Source organism: Bombus huntii, chromosome 1 (genome assembly GCF_024542735.1).
Source record: "Bombus huntii isolate Logan2020A chromosome 1, iyBomHunt1.1, whole genome shotgun sequence".
Classification (NCBI taxonomy): Eukaryota; Metazoa; Arthropoda; class Insecta; order Hymenoptera; family Apidae; genus Bombus; species Bombus huntii.
The window spans coordinates 1,367,461-1,388,127 of record NC_066238.1 but is presented as its reverse complement, the minus strand read 5'-3'; the positions used below and the strand labels follow the sequence as shown (position 1 = coordinate 1,388,127).

Genomic DNA, 20,667 nt, shown 5'->3' with positions numbered 1-20,667 from the left:
ACCGCTAACTACATATTTATTTAGGTTTTGGCGAATATTTGCATTTATTATATAGCGTGTACTACGTCGCGTATAATTTTAAACAGGAATTTCGAACGAGTGTCTATCAAGAGTGAACGAGTTAAAGTTAGTTATTAAAGTTAGAACGAGTGAACGTTAAAGACACGTAAATGGACTTATAACATCTGCTTAAGATTAAATCTGAATTAAGTCTGAATTCAAGCAATTTGAAACATCTTGACCAATGTGAATCTGTTATTTATTTAACTCGAAGTAATCCTTTGAGTTTCTATGCTCTCGTTAATCTTTCATTAGCAAAGTTACTTCAAGTCAGTTTAGATTCAAACAGCTTGATTAATTTCATTTAAATGAGACTTTAGAATCCCATAGACGACCATAAAATTATGTGTAGTTCAAAGCGACCGTAAATGTACTTCGAGGATGTCCAAATAATTTGCCTTGAGCGAATGGAAAATATTATAATATAGAGAGACAGAAAACGTGCAGATGTCAAGATATACATATTCCGAGCAAGATAAATGTTTGATTTAATTCTTCAATGATAATCACCGATCGTTGGATGGTATATGGTCTTTGAATTGTACTCCGTTTAGGTGCGTTGCGTTATATTCTTACGCTTCGCAACTGTTTTCGTGTCGAAACCGTTGTATATACCTTGGTTTTCACACTTCCCGAGATGTTAGTATACAATGAAAGTCCCTATAATGCACTCGAAGTGTTACACGCAAACGAGCATTTCCTGAGATCTTAGCTTTTGTAGGAGGAACACGTATATTCGCGGTGACGCGACAATTTTCGCGGGTTTTCGGGCGCGGTCCTGTTTATCATCAGCTGTCGGGTAAACGCGTCAAATATTAGTTTCCTTATCGCGTGGTTAAGCCATCGTGCCGCGTAACATGCAGGCAGAGCACGCATTTGTCCATTTATTGGCCGTGTTTCGATTTCTATCATTCACGACGAGCGCTAACCATTTGTATATTGATCATCCCCAAACAACAGGACTAAGTTTCTAAATTTTTTAAAAAGACAAGTTACTTTAAAAACGTTACTTTACAACTTGGAAAGTAATTGCAGATCAATACACGTATATGCTAGTTATTTGCAAGCGCAAATTAGAAATTTTGTACAAGTGCGTTTCTTTCCAAGAACGAAATAAATTTCCTATGAATTTTCAAAATTTTACAATTACGCCTCAGTGCGATGTTTCAATATTTATAAATGAAGAGTCACTCGTACGCCATATACTGCGCGAATTAAGCTTCAAGGAAGAGATATTAACCTTTACAACCGGCAGTTACACCGATAAATTCCAGGGCACTTCTCTGCTGTTGTAATCTATAGCTGCGTGCTCCAGCTCCTCCCATTAACTCGATCTCTTTTATCAAAATTTACACCTACCTATCGTTCATTCGCAACTTCAAAATAGTCAGTAAATCAAGACTTCGGCTTTCATACAAACACCATTTATTCTCTACTCTCTGTTTTTACCGAACGATTCCGACATCCTACACCAAAAACATCTCCACCCTATTAGAACTCGCTCTACACCCACCCGTCACGGAATCTTTTCCTTTTACTCGGTTGGTGGAGGACGATAAAGAAAATTAATTCCTAAATCATAGGTAGCCAGTGTGGGCGAAAGAGATTAGCTCTTGAGCCGGAACAATTTTTCCTCGAGCAAACTGGTTTGGTTCGGTCGAAGACCTATGAAGTTGCGACGAATCGCAAAGAAGGGACAAGGGAAGATCAAAGGGCGGAGAACAAAGGGTCACGTGGCTGCGTGGGTACGAGATCGATGGCATCTCTCCATCGAGAGATTAATCAATGGCGCCACGTTGGTCACACATTGTTCCCAGGTCACGAGAAAATCTTAATTTTCCCCAGTCAAAGACGCCCATCGCTCCTTTATTAGCCTAGGTGCGACGAAACAGGACTAGAAACATGTCACGCGACGATAGCGTGCGTTCCACAAAGAGATGTTTTCGTGGTAAAGTAGGGACGAAACGTCTATTTTCAAAAGGAAAAGCAGGCGAAGGAACGTGTTCGTCACTGAAAATTTTTGGTTCGATATTGGTGTCTTTTACTACAACTACGGAGAAAGTTTTGTGTTGCAGATGCGATGGAAAGAAAGTTTAAGATCGACATATACATGCAAGTACTAGAAACTTTGTAACTGGATGCTTCTTGCCAGGTTGGTAACAATCATCTATTTTGTGGCAAAAATAAGCGGACAGGTAGTGGAAATTTCTAATTTTAATTGTTTATTAAATAATCTGTGTTCTATAGTATAATCAATAAAACTTAAGTATATAACACAAATACCAGTTCGATTAAGCTTTACTGATATATAATGATATATAATTTTTCTTGTCTATTTATTTTTTCCCCAACTGTTATTATTTACGTCCATTCATTGCTCTTGTAAAATAGAATTTCCTATAGATTTACGATAACAAGATTCTAACATAATATCTTTTAAACTTACTTTTCACCATCACTGTACCTCCGAAGCACGAAACTTGGTATTATACCGACGAAATCTAAATGAAAGATACACGAAAAGAAAAAAATGCAAAAGAAAAAAGAAATCTTTGTTCGTACATTCTATCAAATGTCTCCTAAAATTCAGTTGTAAATCTGTAAAATCACTATGATGAGTTAGTTCATGAAGATTGATCATTTTGACCATTTTAATGGTACTAGTGTTAATGGGCCGACGGAGAATTACAGGATCGCCTCTATTTGCATAGTAATGTGGCCTGGTTCGCGATACTGGCAGCTGTTCTAATTGAATTTAAATGGAAAGAACTGTGTTACTGGGGAAGGACTGAGCTCCGTGTGATTCATGGGGTCTGCATGGGGTTGTTTAGGCGAATGGTTTCAGGATAATTCTGCGGTTGGTTGATTATATGGATTCGTTCATTATATAAAAGCTGGAAAATTATAACTTGAATATAGAGAGGATTTGTCGGGAGTATATGAAGGTTTCTTTCTGAAAAACGGCGGTAAGGTATTCTATGAATAAAAATAAAAGGAAAATATCGGATAAATGTAGACATATTAGGAAATATTGCAAGAATAAAAAATAAGAATGAACCGCTTTTTCGTGAGCAGTTATTCCTACGGTATTCTAAATAGAGTGCAAGGTAGCTAATTATAGCACGACATAGTAGTTTTAACGTGAAAGTATCCTTGAATATGAAATGAGAATAATTTTGACAGAGTCTTGATCGAACAGAAATCAGGAAACTGTGATTTGCATAAATCGGTATTCCGCAAGTTATAGGGATAAATATAGCAATATGGTAGGTAAATATACAGCAAATTTAGTCTGAATTAGTATCTGCGAGGATGTCAATCGTTTGAGCAAAATCTTGTACTAACCCCACGATTACTCAGAAATTACGAAACAACGTAAAGTTTAAAAATTTGTATTTCAAATACAATATATTGTTAGGAATAAGAGTCCTTTAAACTTGAGTGCCAATAATATAGAGCCTTAAACTCGGCCCTTAGGGTGTTATAAGAAATCCAGAAAATCGCAGCAGAAAGTTTCTAAATAATTTCATTGATTTTTTACGATATTCTTTCTCTCTGTAACATTCAATTAATATTTAAATGCCCTGAATCATAGCATGCTCCATGCTTCAAATTGTAATAGCTGATGCACTTGTGTTTCCCTCTTGACAGATCAAAGTTAATTCGCTAGGGGCGGGTACACTAATAAACATTTGTAATTCGTGCAGAAATTTCTCTAGCGCTTTCGACGAAAGACTGACTCTAGCTATATAACTTGTCTAAGGAACACTCACGTCAAATGCAAGATACGAACACAAACCTTTAGGGCATCGAGTAACGTTCTAGACAATCTGATAAACAAATCGTCAAAAGTCATTTTCGATATTTTCAATCATTTTTAAAATTGCCTATATTCGATTCATCCTTTAAGGAAATCTAGTTTCGAATTATAAGTCTCAAGCTTATTAAGAATGTTATCAAAAAGAACAAAGTTCTGAAAGTAAGATACTAACTTCGAATCTTCGATATTCCTCAAAGGCCTCGATAATTCAATGCTTACTTTTACTCAAACTAAATTTTAAATGAACCGAATCTCAAAATCTTAAATCACAATTTTATCGACGCAAAGGACACAAAGTTTCAGAAATAAGACTTTCGCAACTTCTATCGTCACGCATTCCACGGTTTCCAATCAAAGTCTACGGTATATTCAGTTTCGCCTTCGTTTTCGACCAATGCGCAAGCCAGTGGAAACATAAATTGTTCTGAAGCTAGCACGAGGATCGCGGACAGGAAGGGAATCCTGTTAATTAACTTTCCGGCACAATGGCGGACCGGAACTTATAACGGGGCATCAGGTGACCGACTTTTCGTCCCCTTTTAACAAAGAACGCTGACACCGAAGTGCAGCGGAAAACGCGAGGCGAAAGTAATGACACCGCGACGGAGGGGATGAAAATGAATCACGGACGAGGCACGCTCCATTAAGGATGTTTACCGACTACCGGAGTCTGTGCTTAATCGATGCATCTTTTAATTAGACCCTCGTTAACTCTGTATCCGTCGAGTCGATAGGGCAGTGGAATTTGAAAGGTTTGAAAATGTTCAAGGTTTGCCGAGCGGTCAGTCAACACGTTTGACTCAACTATATAGATTACGGTTAGGACGACTAGATAGAAGTCGACTGAGCGAGCGGTCGATTGCAGAGAAATTTTAGTAAGTCGCTTTGTGCAAATGCAAATTTGATCTACTAGCTCAGTCGACCGCCGATTAAGGACCGAGTGGCAGGAAAGTTTTCGTCTGCGAACACAAAAACTTAGCTGTGTACGTTAGTAAAACCTAGTTGTATTCAGTCGATCACCGAATCCAACTTTTTAGATTTCCTGGTTAACTAGGGTTCTGTAACTGGTACTCTTTGGTAGTCAACCGTCGATGAAGCTAGTCGATTAGATTTGCATTTACACAAAGCGACTTACTAAACTTTTTCACTAGTCGACCACGTAACCGATTCGCCTGCAGTCGCTCTTACAGTGAATGCGTACATGGACGAACTGACATTCTGACGAATGAAACATCCGAAGATTACAATGTATACACTCGTAAGAATCGGTAGCTTAGGTACTGTATGCTAATTTTTACATAGAGCATCAAGCAGGTCAATTAACGAACAATTGCGAGCAATTAACGTATTTATTTGTTACGATGTATTAATATGTGAACGTATTTAATTGTTTCGAAATATTAATACGTTCGCTGTAGATCCGATTCCATTTTTTACAATGCTGTACGCTGACGAAAAATTTGAATACGATACAGTATATTGTAAAACTTTCTACATATGTTTAATATGAATTCGGGCTTTTCAATTCACGTTCAAATCGATGTCATACATTTATAATCTAAAAGTATGCACTCGAATGCATGTCGCATGCAGTAAACGTATCGAATTCGTTAAAACAGTAGTCCGCACAAATACGCATGCACAGTAACCGTTGCCGTACGCGATCGACATCTGTGATACGATAAATTTCTCTTTGATCCGGTAATTCGCTTCTTTCAAGAAACTTTCAACTCGAACTCGTTCGATAAAAGAACTAGAAGGACTGTACTTTTCCAAAGATCCTACTTTTCAGAAAGCTCTCGCGTAAAGTCCAGTAAAAATATAGTATAGTCTAGTCAAATGGAGTAGAGGTGGCACGATAAATCATCGTTCAAACGATATGACAGGATTGGATGTGACACGGCATCCACAACGACACGGTGTTGAATCCAACGAGAACAATGGCGGCAATAATTTCGTAGATTTGCGTCGCACTTTTACGCCGCTGCGCCGGATGTTAGAAAAAGGCGAAGAACGATGAGCGTTTAGCTCGACTACCTTACGCGTAGGATTGCTGCGATCGAGTGGTTGGATTTACTGAAACGTTATTGCGACCGGTGTTTAGAAGCTTCGTATAATTTATACGTTTCCTTAACTTGCACGAGAAATCAGAGAGTCGAGACTGCAAAAATATTTCCAGATGTATTCGAAGTAGATTTGAAATAGCTGATGCGTATGACGGTATAAAAATGGAATGAACTTTCCTTTACGAGAACGTAGGAAAGAAACGTGAATTGAAATTCTCGTGCGGGCGATTTCGTTTCCAAGAGGAAAGTTACGTTCGTCTTTGATTAAAGTTTCAGTTGCATCACAAGATGACTAGCTTTGTTTTATTCTTATTTTTATAATCGGGTTGAATAAAATGCACACTGTCCAAGAGAAAGATGACGATTGAAGTAAATTAATATCCGTAACGTACTCGAAATTGTTCAATCGTGTATATTCGGCGAAATATGATTTATCAAAGTCTTGATATTCCTAATACTTGGTACTTTTCTTTATACTTTGTTGCTACTTTCGTTTTTTAACTAAATAATATAATCCATAAATATAAACATGTTATAATATCGTTATTAACTAGAGAGTGTTAAATATTAAAACATCGTTCAATTATCGGCTAATCAATAAAAATATCAACAAAAATAGCATGTGCAAAATCTCGACAAAAACCTCTACGATTAAAGCTTCTGTAAAAAAAAAAAAGAAACAAGAGCGCCGTTCAACATGTTTTCTACACGCTCGATCGAATGATCTCCTATTTTTGCGTCTACGTCGCAAATTCGAGGATTCGTTACTAATTGTTCGAGCCCGGCCGACCTAAATAACTTCTTGCAGCCATGAAACGCCGAAAAAAGACCTATATATGTTCGGGAGTGGACTCGTGAATTTTCGCGTTTCCATTCATTCGGGCGGCCCTTTCGGTCGAATCCACAATTATAATCGCAAATTCGAAGGCCGCGCCCCCTTTCTGATGTAAATTCGCCATCGTTTTTTAGAGCGTGACTGAGATGCCTAACGGCTCTCTAAGGCTGATTTATAGGCAAGATACACACGCGATGGCGTGGGGTCAAGTGCTTTCAAACCAGGCGTGTAGCTACTTCCGACCGTTCGATTGTGATGTACAGAGGTGATGGAGTACGATTCGACGATTTAACGATTTCACGGTTGGCCTGTTCGTTCCATGATACCATTGTGTTTGTTCTCGATAAACCGGCACGAAACGATTATTATCTACCGTGGATCTCGACTATCGCGACCGGCAGCGTCTCTTTCCTGGCACCGTTTTTACAACGATGGCCTCGTACGCATACCACGCACGATAAAACCGTAGAAGAAAATAATAATTTCATGCAGAACTTACGAGCTATTTCGACAATTTATGCCAACGCATACTCGTATATGTCAGCGCTGCTATTTCCAAGTGAATTTTTGCCGCGAGGCTAATTCGTACGCGTATCTCGCGTTAAAATGCTAGAAACAAGCACCGTCTGACACCGAACACTTTACATGCTGAAATGTTTTTACTCGCCCAGCCGAGATATCGTTTAATTTTGCCGCATTCCGGAAGAGCTAGAAGCCCAAGAATTTTTTCCACGACTTGTAACCGACTACTAGAAAAATAAGTAGCAGAGAGCACCGTGCCACGACCCAATGAAATTCATGTTCGCGCGGTGATCACGTAGCCGGTTTTAGAAGCGGTAAAACGCGGGTTTATTCCACTAACGTTCCACGACGTGGTATTCGACATTAACCTCGGTATTAATATTGCACGAGGCTTTCGGAGATGACAGAATCGAAAGAAATTTAACGCTCGTAGCATCGAGGATATTGTTGTTCGAGCCTCCTAACGTCAAAGAAGGCATTAGACGTACGAGAAACTATGCCACACCTGTGACGTACGATCGTCGACTAGAAACATGTTGTAGAGATCAATGCAGGAATTGTCATACCCCTTACGCGATGAAAATACCTCCTGTTCCTTGCAAGCGGGTCGTCCATAAAATTCGTACGACATACCCCACACAAACACTAAATAAATCTCTGTTTCTCTGGCAGTGATATCCGGGGACGATTCCCGTCGAGTAATCGAGAAACCCAATTCTCATTCGTTCGCCCGGCGAGTGTCAAGGTTCGACGCTTTGGTAGTCGATCCACCCTATTCCCGGAAGGAAATCAGGCCATCCTGAACGACGATTGTAACGTCCACGCTGTCCGCTCATCGGTCGAGTCTTCGTAAACACTGGCAAGTTTCGCACTTGGCCCTCATAGTTGCACGAACAATAGCGGCAGATCGATTAACGACACTGTACGCGCCCGTAGAAACGACCGAAGGTGTTCATCGGAATGGAAAATCTCATCGGATTCCTCGAAACGAGATAATCTTCTTGACTGGCTGATCTTGACGCATCGATTGTCATGTCCATTTTGCGGCGATCTCTCAGAGATAGACTTTCCTACAGGGACCTCCCCTTTTCGTAGACTCTTCTTTCGTTCATTTTTATCTGCGCGTCAAAAACAACCGATCCCTGTGCACTCGACCGAACATCGCGTACAACTGACCAAGCACGCGGCTCCCAGCACATCAATTTCAATTCTCCCTCGTCGATCACCACGCACCGACTATCTCCACCAGACAGACAACCAACAGAGACAGAGGTAGTTGCACGAGGCACCCCTCGTCACCTCGGAGTATCGCCGACTACGGCACGCTCCGCTCTCCCCTTCTTTCGCAACCCCTCACGACGATCACGTGACCGGGAAATTTTACTGGCGCAGCGGAATCAAACAACTTCCTGCTACGATCCGCTCTTCGACTTCCTGCGATCCTATAATGGATACTACCACAAGAGTCGGATATCACACCAACTCTCTCTTTCTCTCCCTCTCTCCCTCTCTCCCTCTCTCTCTCTCTCTCTCTCTCTTGGTTGACTCGTCGATCAGTCCATCGTCGCGCGAACCAACGTTTCCAGTCTGAAAACCGACAACCACCGGCACGTCATCGTGAGCACTGGCTGTACTAGAAACATCATCGATAGTTACAGGCGACGTTGCTCTTTCGAAGCACTTTCACTTTTTTCTTGTTTTGGCGCGTGTACCGCGAGGCTGCACGTGCACCCACGGGGGTGTCTGCTTCGTAGCCGCCGTTCCCCGTGTGACACGTGTCACTGCGCTCTACCGCAGAAGAAAAGAAGAACGGCCTGTTCTGTGTGCGTGCGAGAAAGAGAAAGACAAAGACAGAAAGAGGAGGAGGAGGATAGGAGAATGACAAACGCGAGACTGCACGGCGGTCCGCGGACGGAAGACAGACGCGATGGCGTTACGAACGGAAAAGGAGGGAAAGTGTGACAAAGGGGGGAAAGATAGCGACAGGAAGAAAAAGAGGAAAAAAGGCGGCTACCAGCTCCGTAGCCTTCGATTTTTAGAAGGAAAGTGAAGGCTGCAGACACCGCCCAGCTAACCGCCCGGGTGTGCCAACGCGAAAAACCACCCCCGTAGTGTGCTCCACAACCGATGCCCCGAATTCTGTCATTGCCCATGCGCATGGTAACCTTGGTTACCGCGCCCAAGCGCGCCAACTGTCGCCCTGGCGGTGGTCCACGGCACTATCACTATACCCTTGGAAAAGTTTCACGCACCCCGCCGATTCCTATGAGACGAAAACCGTGCGCACCCCTGCGCGTTCCTCCGTTAAAGGGGCGGCGCGGCCGTGCTGATTATTTTTTCAGCGGGACGCGTTCCTCGCTGTGCCGATGAGTCAGCGATACCGAATTAAAGCCGAGAGGACGGTTTAGAGATTCTGCGAGAGACGTTGAATTCTGACATATGTCAATAGGACGTGGAATGGAATTTCAGAATTGCTTCGATCGAATATTTTCAGAGCAATTTTGTATAGTGCGTATATCGTTGCGTGTATTATCGTGTGTGAATTCAAGATATATAAAAGAATAAAAGTATAATAATACTAGGTTCAGTATTAAGTTTATTTTCTCTGAAAAAAGGCACCGTCAAGTGTTACTATTCTCATGTGAAATTTATCTAACCAAGGAATAATTTATTTATCTTATTTCTTTATACACGTACCTTTACATTGTTTTTACAACTTTTGTAACATTTTTCGAGATGTACATGTTAATGAACAGCGAATGAACTTATTGCTCGACCCAATAATTTCCAAGTTTTCGTGGAATTTGCAAATTTAGAGAGAATGCAATCGACGAACGTAAATTACTTATTCGTGTATTTACTAATGATGTATTTTAAAATTATATGCGTGGTCCGTTGAGATAATCGTTGATTTTCAATATTACTGTTGGAATTAATCGCGATGATATTTGCATCGACGAAAGAATTATTTCATTCGCCTTTTATAGTTTAAAAATTAAACGATCTAAAGGTAAGAAGCTTTTCCAATAGTCAAACGAGTCTTCGAGACTTAATACTTGATAAAACCAATTCATTCATTGCCTAATGAATGCCTAAGAAGTCGATTTAATCACAGGATAGTATTTTGCTATTGAACAACGGCGAAAGTAGAAAGAAACAAAGTCACCAGGTTCTTTCACCTTCCACTTTTTAATTAAATTGCATTCTGTCAAAAGTAAATAAGTACCTGAGAGTTTTTCAACGATGATGTATCTTACTTATGAATTAATAAATTAATTGTGAACGTAAATTATTGGAAATTGAAATTATATAATTAAATTGCTCCAACTTTTCAATATTATAAACCACATTCGATACGCTTCAAATATATTACAAGGATTAACATAATGTAAAGCCATTCGATTAAACGAATAAAAATAAAGAAAAATCTTTGTAATCTAGCAATAATCTAACGTTATAAAGACATGCGTAACATGTACTTCGCGTTTAAGATATTTCGATTATCTATTACTTTAATCTTCGTAAGGTCCTCTCAATCTCTATAATTAAACGCCGATTAAATATCTACTCACGTTCATACACACATTAATCTCCTTCCGAATTCATAAATTCTGGCAAACTCGATGGCTGGAATATTCGATATTCATCGATGTCTGATCAAAGTTTCGTAGTACCGGCCCATCGAATCCACTTTGCCAGTGGTAAAACGTACTCGAGTTTATTGTACCTCTTACTACAAACTGTAACCGATTTAGTATCTCCGATATTCAATATTCATCGGCTGTCTGACCAAAGTCTGCAGCTATTTACTGATCAAATTTGCTTGTTTCAGAAGATACTCAACCCCGTTCACTATTTCTAACCGCATACACCAACCAGTTTAACATCTTTGATATTCGATGCTGATCAAGTCTGATCCAAGTCTGATCAAGATCTCGATCTCCTTACTGCTATATTCATCGCTCCATCGTCAAACGACAGTCGATCCCATTCTACCTCTAATCATCCGTTAATCGTGAATTCACGTCCAGTACGTTTACTCGTTTTGGAAGTTAATGGTTCAAGTCTTATTCTCCTTACTAAGAAAATTCGTTGTTCCATCGTCGAAGAGCACCCAGTCTCATTCTATCTCCAGTTATCCGTCATTTACCCGTTCTTGATAATATTCAGGCCTGTTCGACATTTCTAATTGCATACACGAATCTATTTAACATCTTCGACGCTTGATATTCACCCAAGTCTGGAACATTATTATATGAAATATTATTCTCCTTATTATTATATTCTGCTCCATCATCAAAGGACACTCGATCTCACTCTATCTTCAATCAGTCGTTAATCGTCACTTCGTCTCGTACGTTTACTCAATTTCGCGAGACATCCGGCACCGTACCGAAAGGTACGATCACGTGATATCAATTTCTGAAGCAACAACGGACGAGACGCAAGGTTTGCTCGAGCAAATTAACGCAGGCACCGCGAGAATTACTCGCGCATCGCGTAGTTTCCATTACTAGGCTTATAACAGATGTAACCTATGCGGGTGACGGAAACCCTCGACATTGTGGTTCGCCCCGTTCCTCTGGGATAAGTGCAGAAACGTTTTCACGACGGTGCAATATATGATCGATCTCCGAAATGGTGAGGGATCAAGAGACTCGACCCAGTATTTGTTATATGGTATTGATTCGATATCGTAAAAACAAATATAAGCCGATAGTTTAAAACGTTTTCTCTAACTTGCTGATGTTATTTAGCTTCTTTCTATCCGTGTATCTAAGAAAATAATATATGTATGTGTGTAAGATACGTACAGTTACTGGAATTTATGACACTGTGTGCACTGACAACGTTTTTAGATGTATCGATACTGTTTGTGTTCGTATCTTATGCGTTATATCGCGGTTATGTTATATATAATCTTATGTAACAAATCATTTATTTGTAACAAATATTTGTATGCAAAATAAAGATGTGAAACATCTGATAAACGTGAAAAGTTCGTTCTAAGCACGGGGATGTTAAATCAACTTATTAATTGCGTTATTGATTAATTAACTTTTATTGTTGGTAATATTGCGACGATGCTTTTTTTGAAAAAATCTTTGTGAAGATTGAAGATAAAATTACCCAGAAATTGATACAAATTCTATTAATACAGTAAATTCGAAAGTACATCTTACCGTGTCATTTTCTACCGTAGCTACAAAAGCAGATTAATGTAGGTCATACCACAAGATGTCTCATAATTTCTGACAACAGTGAATCATTCTGATAGGATTTGTTTTGTCGACGATCTAAAGGCTGAATTTACCGCTTCTAGTTAAGAGCTTTCACATTAGCCCGTAACAATGAAACCGTCTTATCAGATAGATACCGTTCTACAGATGAAAGCAAATACATATTTCGGTAATTGAAAACGTAAACGTTGAAAATTTAGTGACGTAAATTTGACAGTAAATTAAGATCAAACTGACACTGTAATTATTATTGTCCTGTTATGCACAACATTCTCCAAGCTATTTGTATAAAATAATTTGACAAATATCGTTGTTTTTCTGTACCATAATTACTAATTTTCCTCCGCCACAAGGATGATCTTTTTTCTTTGAACAGAAAATTTTTATTATAGCAAAATTCAACATAGCAAATAACTAGACGGAATAATATTTACCGAGGAGACGTGAGATGTTTAGATAGAATTCAGGGAAATTTATTGCGGAAATCAACACGCAGACGTTCGTCACAGTGATGTTTCAAATGTCGGGAAACCACCATTACAAACGAAAAAGAATCGTTGATGATGCAGGATCATTTCGATATTCGAATAAAAATTCACGATGTATGAGAAAAACTAGTGTACCAACGTCATTAATGCAATACATGAATGACGCGTCGCTGTGACAAAAACAATATCAGGAAACTGAGGTGTCATGATTTATGTTTAGAAAAAAATGAAAAAATATTCAAAGGACGTCAAAAATATCAAAAAATATTCGGAAGACGCGAAGAAAATAAAAAAATATTCGAAAGTTATAAAGCGAGATACAAACGAACAAACTGGCAACGCGAATTTTCCATATAACGAAATTTCAAATCTCTGACCTGAAAAATTCGGACTTTTAATAAAAACTATAAAGAAGTTCGAAAAGGCGATGAAACATGTAATAGCTGCGAATTAATTCAATAATTGACTGGAATAAACGAGCCAGAAGGAAATCTTGGAACGAGAATTGTTTAACCTTGGTTAAGTAGCATAAACTTGCTAATCCACGCGATATTGGTCGCCACGGACTCGCTTTAACGCTAGTTCTCGTAACTTTCCGCAAACTTTTGAAGAACCCTGCGCTACGTCAGCTTTTCCTGTTGTTTTTAACGTTTCAGTTTCTGAACACGTTTGTACGTTCACGAGCCAGCGATTGAAACATTAAATAAGTTACTACGGACGTACTATGAAACGTAAACACTCTTCAAAATAAAATTGAAGAACGTGAAAATTTCGATCGACACAAGTAACTTTTCGCGTATTTCAGCGAAACGTTGCTATTGTTAGTATAATATTAAGTAAAATTTACGATAGTTGAGAAGTTGTATAAACCCTTATTATACGTAGTATCCTACAATCAGATAGCATCGCGAGATACTTTAAAATCATACTGATACGACCGATTGTAAGACGGATCTTTCGTGTCGACCGCTATAGAGTAAACAGGAACTACTTTAAGAACGAGGAAGAGCTTAAAAGAAAACAGAAAGCATTATCTTCTTTCGTGGGAACTTGCTCCAACTTCCGAGTCACTTCGCACGAAGTTAGCGTCTTAGCGCTGCAGCGCCGTTAAATATTGTGCAAACTATTAAAAAATGGTAAAACAACGTAGCCTAAAGATAAACGACGACGTCGCTGATCTACATTACTCCATTAAGAAGCAAGCTCAAGAGTTACATAAACACAATGTTATTGAGAAACTAGATAAAGCAAATAGCTTGCATATTGTTTTATGAAAGTACAAAAAAAAAAAAAAAAAGAAAAAGGATGGAACAAAAGATACCTTACAAGAGAAGTATAAAAACGCAAAAGAGATTTCCATGATTTAGGAGATTTATATTTCATAGTCTTCTAAATATTTCAATTTCTTCAAACTTCATAAAATTGTAGAATCTAGAGGTACAAGAAGAAACGAGAAATGGATCGTGGAAAGAGTAATGAAATCTTTAGAAATCCTTTCTTATGGTAACAGTATTAAAAAAGAAAAAGAATTCGATGGAGTAAAATTGACTGGAAAAAATGCAATTAGAACGTTGTCCGAATCCAACGTTTGTCACTAACAGGTTAATTAAAAATTGAACTGCCTGTTCTATTTAAAGTTTCTCAAACAACCTATATACTATATACACCATGCAATTTTTATATCTGTGCTTCCCTTTCGTTAAATTATTCCGTTTGAAAAAGTCCTATTATAAACGCAAAGAAATATTCGCCCCGGTGACGTTCCAATTTAGAATTTGATGAATCCAAATCAGAAGCTTACGGAATACAATAGAACACGTTCGAAACGACCTTTATAAATTTAGGTGATCCGCGGTTAATGCTCGATGACAAAAATAAACCGGAATTAAGACAGTTTCGATTCTTATTATCATAATAGCGTACAGCCATTCAACAAATCGCACTAAATCTATTACATTATGTATGTATGCTAGCCTACTGACACAGGAAAGTAATATGAGATGCCAGCAACCCTAAGGAAGAAGCCCAGCTATCGCGTGCTTTCGTACGCTACAAACACAATTTTTATGTTAATGTAATAAGAAGTCGTGTCGACATCGAGGCGTCACGCATTTCTCAACGAACTTTCTTCCTGAAAGTTGAACCTCTTCCGTCGGCGGAACTAATAATCGTGAGATGCTGGTAAACGAGCATCTTTAACCAAGATCGAGTGTTCTTTGAAATTTTGATTAAGATAAATATAACGGCGAAAGTAGATCGTCTATATCAAGAAATTCATCTTTGGAATTACTTGAGATTTTCTTATCTCGTAATGTTCTGTTCAATTACAAAAGTAGATTCCGGGATTTTCTGAACAGTGGAGCGACATATCTTGAAGTTGCGCTATCAAAGAAAACCTAATCGCTCGGCGATAGAATCTTTAAGGTTAACAAGATCAGCTTATCGTTTTAAAGGAATATATGGAAAATTTCGCAAAGACTTCTACGAGATAGAAGAATTTGTCTTTTCGTCTATCGCTTATGAAATGATCGTAGATTTGTAACGAAGGCGATCCTCGTCAAAGTTTTCATCCTTTTACAGAGTAACGCATTTATGATGAATATTACGAAGAATATTGTAAAGAGCGATCGTTGTTTTGATTTACCGTCGAAGGAAAATTAATTCGATTCTATGAAAGCAAACTCTGTCACGAGGTTTGCAAGTTCATCGTTTAAATAGATGCGATCCTTCCGCTATATAGTTAAAAATATACTCGCAATATTTTGTTTAAAAAGTTGAAATGTATCGAACAGATTCTTTCGCTTTCCTGGAAAAAGACACATACGCGCAAGGTTTGATTTGATTTTTCTTTATTTAGTAGTCCTTAAATTATTCAAAACTTTATTTATAAAACTTCCATATTTTATATACTCATAGAAAAAAAAGATACATCTATAAAGAAAATTTCTTATTCAGTCACCGAGAATTCATTGAAATTTCAAATCCTTCTTCTCAAACAGAAATGCAAAGGGAATTTCCATTAAAGGAACTAGAGACTTTTTCGATGGATCGCATGTACAGAGAAATCCATGAAAGGAACAATATTCGAAACGAACAATTGCAAACCCGTGGAATTCCCTGCGACGACAGAATTTACCTTGTAAGCATCGTGGATCCCTCCCGAGAGTCGATTGTAGTCTCACGTTTCGAATCTCGCCCCTCGGGCTGCTAGTCCGTGGAACAGCTCACCAGGGACTTTCATGCTACCGTAAGAAAATAGGGGTGTACTTTTATACGGCATCGATGCTTTTATAAAGGAACGGAAAAAGGTAGAACGCTGGTTCACCAAGGGCAAACCGACTGAAATTCAAACCTTTTGCAGCCGAAACGCGATTAGTCTGAAGGCGTCTTCGATGTCTTTGGTCGCGATACTTATCGGGGTTGGATTTCTTACGAGAAAGAAAAACGCGATTTCCTTACGAGAATATTCTATGACCGTCTTTCAGACATTCCTTTTGATCTTCCTTCTTTTATTTCTTCTTCTTACTTGTTGATATTAGACGTATAGCGGAGTTTTTGTGATACTCGTTCATAAAATGACTTTTCTACTTAATACTTCCTTCGTTAGATATATTGTGTTATATTATCAATAATAGCGATAAAGAGAAAACGATGAGAAAATTTTACTAAAGGTTTAAAGGTTTCTCGAGACTTAAGATTTTTCAAGAATTTCTTTCTCTTCCTTGATGTTATATCGTGGGATTTATTTATGGGCAGAACGTTTCGCCACTTGATCTATTTACTCTTTCTATTTGATTTTTTTTTTTTTTTTAGAATGTTAAACGTCAGATTAATAATAATAACACAAAAATAGTAATAATAAAATTTCATTGTACTTAACAAAAATTGTTTACGCGTAATGAGGTGAGATATAAAAACATGGTCTAAGCGTTGTTTTAACGAGAAAAATCATTTATTGGAATTGCCATCGATCCATATGAAGTTGTCCACAAGTTCAACGCTTTATGCTAACAGGGTCGAAAGTTTCAGAATATTCCTTTTATGATATCTCGAGGTGAGACATTCTAATCGTTCCAACCCTTTATCCAAAGTTTAATACCGTACGAGTCTAAGTTTCAATGAATATTCAAGAGCGCAGAATGTAATATCGGCGTCTTTACCCATTCAAGTTTTTTAATCTCACGGTGTTTAACGCGGATATTGAATTTATCGCGTTTTAGTAGAATTTATATAATGAACGTCGAAAGGAGGGAAGCTGTAAATCGTATGCAATTAAAGTCGCAGCGCATTGGTTTGTCTCAAGTACAATGAGCTCGAGATCAGCTTCGAACTCGTAACGCGAATGTTTACTTTGCAAGTACAAAGGTAATTCATTGATTTCGGATAGAAATTGTGCAGAGAAAATGATTATTTGCGAGTGGTCCGCAAACAATTTTTGATTCGAAATGGATACCAATAACCATACAGTCGATGAAAGAATTTCATGCAACGCGATTCTTTTCTGATATAAAATGAAACCGGTTTGTTGGTTAGAGTTATAAATTCAATAAATGCATATAGCGAATAATTAAAATTGAAATTGCTGGAATTTAATGTACTTTTAGAACGAACGAAATAATGTAACCTCTCAATCAAATCTTCGATCCCTTAAATTAATTTATATACAAATTCAGAACGGAGTATTTTTATCGCGAACGATATTTCTGAGGGATTAAAATTTGTAATTTCGTTCAAGATATATACATTGAAACCAAAATTCTACAATTACTGAAATTTAAAATTTCGGTTTATTTTCATTCGCTCTTCTCTAATTCCGCTGTGACTATCGAATTTTTGTGTTTCGACCTTGCTATCGTCTCAATGAAATTGAAACGAAAAATCAGTAAAGATTCTTTCATTTTTTTTTTTATTCAAACTTAAGATATTGCATAATAATAGAAAAGTACGATTGTACGGAAAAAGCGCAACACGGTTAAAAGTAATCTAAATGAAATCCGTCCCTTCTAATTCAATTCCCTCGCATAAAATAAAGAAATTTATTACCCTAGTACGATTTCAGGAAGCCATTAGCCCATTCTTTATTTCAAGCGATATTCGCCTAGGTCCGCGGTAATTAATTGAAACTGGAAATTTTACTTCTCCAAAAGAGAGAAGAAAAGACAGTTAGAGAGAAAAGGATAGAGAGAGACAATCAACCACGAACAAACAATCCAAACAATGTTTGTTAGAAAAGACTAGTAACTCCCGATAAATATATCCAATCGATATCCCGTAAAACAACAAACTTTCTCTCTGTGTTACGTAAAAAAAAATTTACGTAAAAAAGATCTACGTCTGTTTAAACTCGATGTCGTTAAAAGGAAACGTCGCACAGAAGGGTATTTCCCGCGTAATCCAATCGATAGCACTGAAGGTTCGTCGGCAACGATCGATCTATTGCGTCCTTAAAAACGTTCGCGTGTATGTGTGTGGCTATTTACAAAGAACGTGCGATAGGACTGTAAAAGGTGGTGCGAGCGAGCGGAAAGCAAGTCATAGAAATCATTTAGTCGGAATTCTTTAAGAGGTGGCGAAGGAAATGCTGTACGAGTCGCAAAGTTACGGAAGAATGAGGCACGGTTCTTAACGAGACGTCCCACGGGCAACGAGGAAAGTTACTTTGTTTCAGCAACTTTCGATATCGACGACATTGTCGAGGCTGAGTTAGGCGGCTGGAGTGGCACCCACACGTGACTCCGTGATCCACGTAATGGGTGCTGCTGAAGTGTTTTCGCAGTGTGACGGTATTTTCACAGTGAGAATTCGTGTGAATGACGGGTGATCGAGAATCGCACGAATGTTTGGATTAGAGCAATGGAAGGGAGAAGCAATTCAGAGAATGCACGTGGAGATTTCGAATGAATGATGCCACGTGGAAATTTCTGTACACGTGATAAAAACGATTTTTCATATACCGCAATTTTGCGTAATATGAAACGGAAGATTTGAATCGGGAGAGACTCGTATTATTGTGCCTTGGAATACCAACGTTGTTTTGGTTCGCTAGATTCAAAGGTAAACGAACTCCGGACAAAACATTATCGTCGTTATTTGTAACCGTCAACCGGAGTTACATTTGAACTTTTTATAATAATACTGGTCGACACAAATAGACGAAAGTGCACTCTAGGACAGTCATTATAGCGAGTCAGTATAGCGAGTCAGTATAGCGAGTCAGTATAGCGAGTCAGTATAGCGAGTCAGTATAGCGAGTCAGCATAGCGAGTCAGCATAGCGAGTCAGTATAGCGAGTCAGTATAGCGAGTCAGTATAGCGAGTCAGTATAGCGAGTCAGTATAGCGAGTCAGTATAGCGAGCCAGTATAGCGAGTCAGTATAGTCGAATAGCGAGAGTATAGTTGAAGAGTAGCATTGAGCGAGCGACCTGCATACACTATCTCTGTACTTGTACTTAAAGCGATTTTAATATACACTGACTATTATCATTTTATCACTTGTCTCTTTAATTAACCAACACGTTATAATAATCCACCTCATAAAACATATTTATATGCTTATATTTTTCCTCATACCTTTTCTTTTTTATTCCTTTAGTACAAGTTTTATACTCCAGTCCGCGGTAGCTCTACTTTTAAAAATATAATACTATTGAGAAGTTAGACAGTGAGCTTCTGGTAAAACTTAAGATTGTTGTAAGTTAGAATCATAGCTCAACGTTGAAACTTTAAATTTATATCCTTCGATAAAAGTCAGTCTGCAACGTAATATTCCCAAAACAGCTGCAGTACAATTTTTTATGAATATAAGGCGCTCGTACGAAACCATTAGGCGAATGTTGAAACATCTAAGATGATCGAGGGACACGTCTCAGACCACTACTAGAGGAAGAAACTTTCAAGTTCGCGGCAGCAAAATCGTGAGACCAATTCGGTTCACGCTAGGATTGTGAGACGAAGAAAATTACAATTTTAATATTGCAGAATTGAGAGACTTCGTATATCGTATTTCAGATATATTAAAGTGCTATAAAGTACCACAGTCTTAGTTGCAGCATCGTGAAACTTCGGATACCGTGACCTACATCTGTGGAAAACGCATCAGACCACTCTAATGGTAGAACTTAAGAGGAGACTTAAAGTGCACGATTCTGTAATACTAAAACTCAGCACAGTCCCTGGTATCGCGAAGACATCGATTTCAAATTTTCAAATCCTACATCCCGAACCTCTGTTTTCAAATTCAATACTCTGAACCTTCGGCACTGGATCCTAAACCTTGATCTAAGACACCTAGACTGGGATAATCCAGGATTTAGGGTCATGAATTTCGAAGTGATACAGATTCCAGGAGGAATTCAGAATGGACCTTGGCACGTTTGGTTTTTTCAAAGCCATCTTTTTAATGCTACGATTTTTTAATATCATTCGAATATTAAAATTCATGAAATTCGCGGTTAATAGAGTTTAGAGTGACTTCAAAGTCGCAGGCTTTACAATACAATGATCGTATTTGAAACTGGATCGAACGAATTGAGCTGTTTTGAGTGGCTAGGAGGATCAGTTGACTAGCTGACGTGTATACAATTTTTGAAAGGAATGCAATTGATGACCGTACATCGTTTGAAGCTTTCATATGGA

The 20,667-nt window shown here is 38.3% G+C and overlaps 1 protein-coding gene across 13 annotated transcripts in view; it reads right to left on the bottom strand.

Moving 5' to 3' along the window:
- LOC126871575 (glutamate receptor ionotropic, NMDA 2B) overlaps window positions 1–20,667 on the bottom strand; it is a 320,578-nt gene that overhangs the window by 121,387 nt on the left and 178,524 nt on the right. The window contains exon 1 of one of the 13 annotated variants that reach the window (XM_050630623.1): window positions 7,809–12,058. The exons of 11 other annotated variants lie outside the window; for them this stretch is intronic. The gene's annotated coding sequence lies outside the window, so the exon portion shown is untranslated. Of the gene's footprint in view, window positions 1–7,808; window positions 12,059–20,667 lie in introns of those variants that run through there. One more of the 13 variants, XM_050630641.1, reaches the window with a different exon arrangement.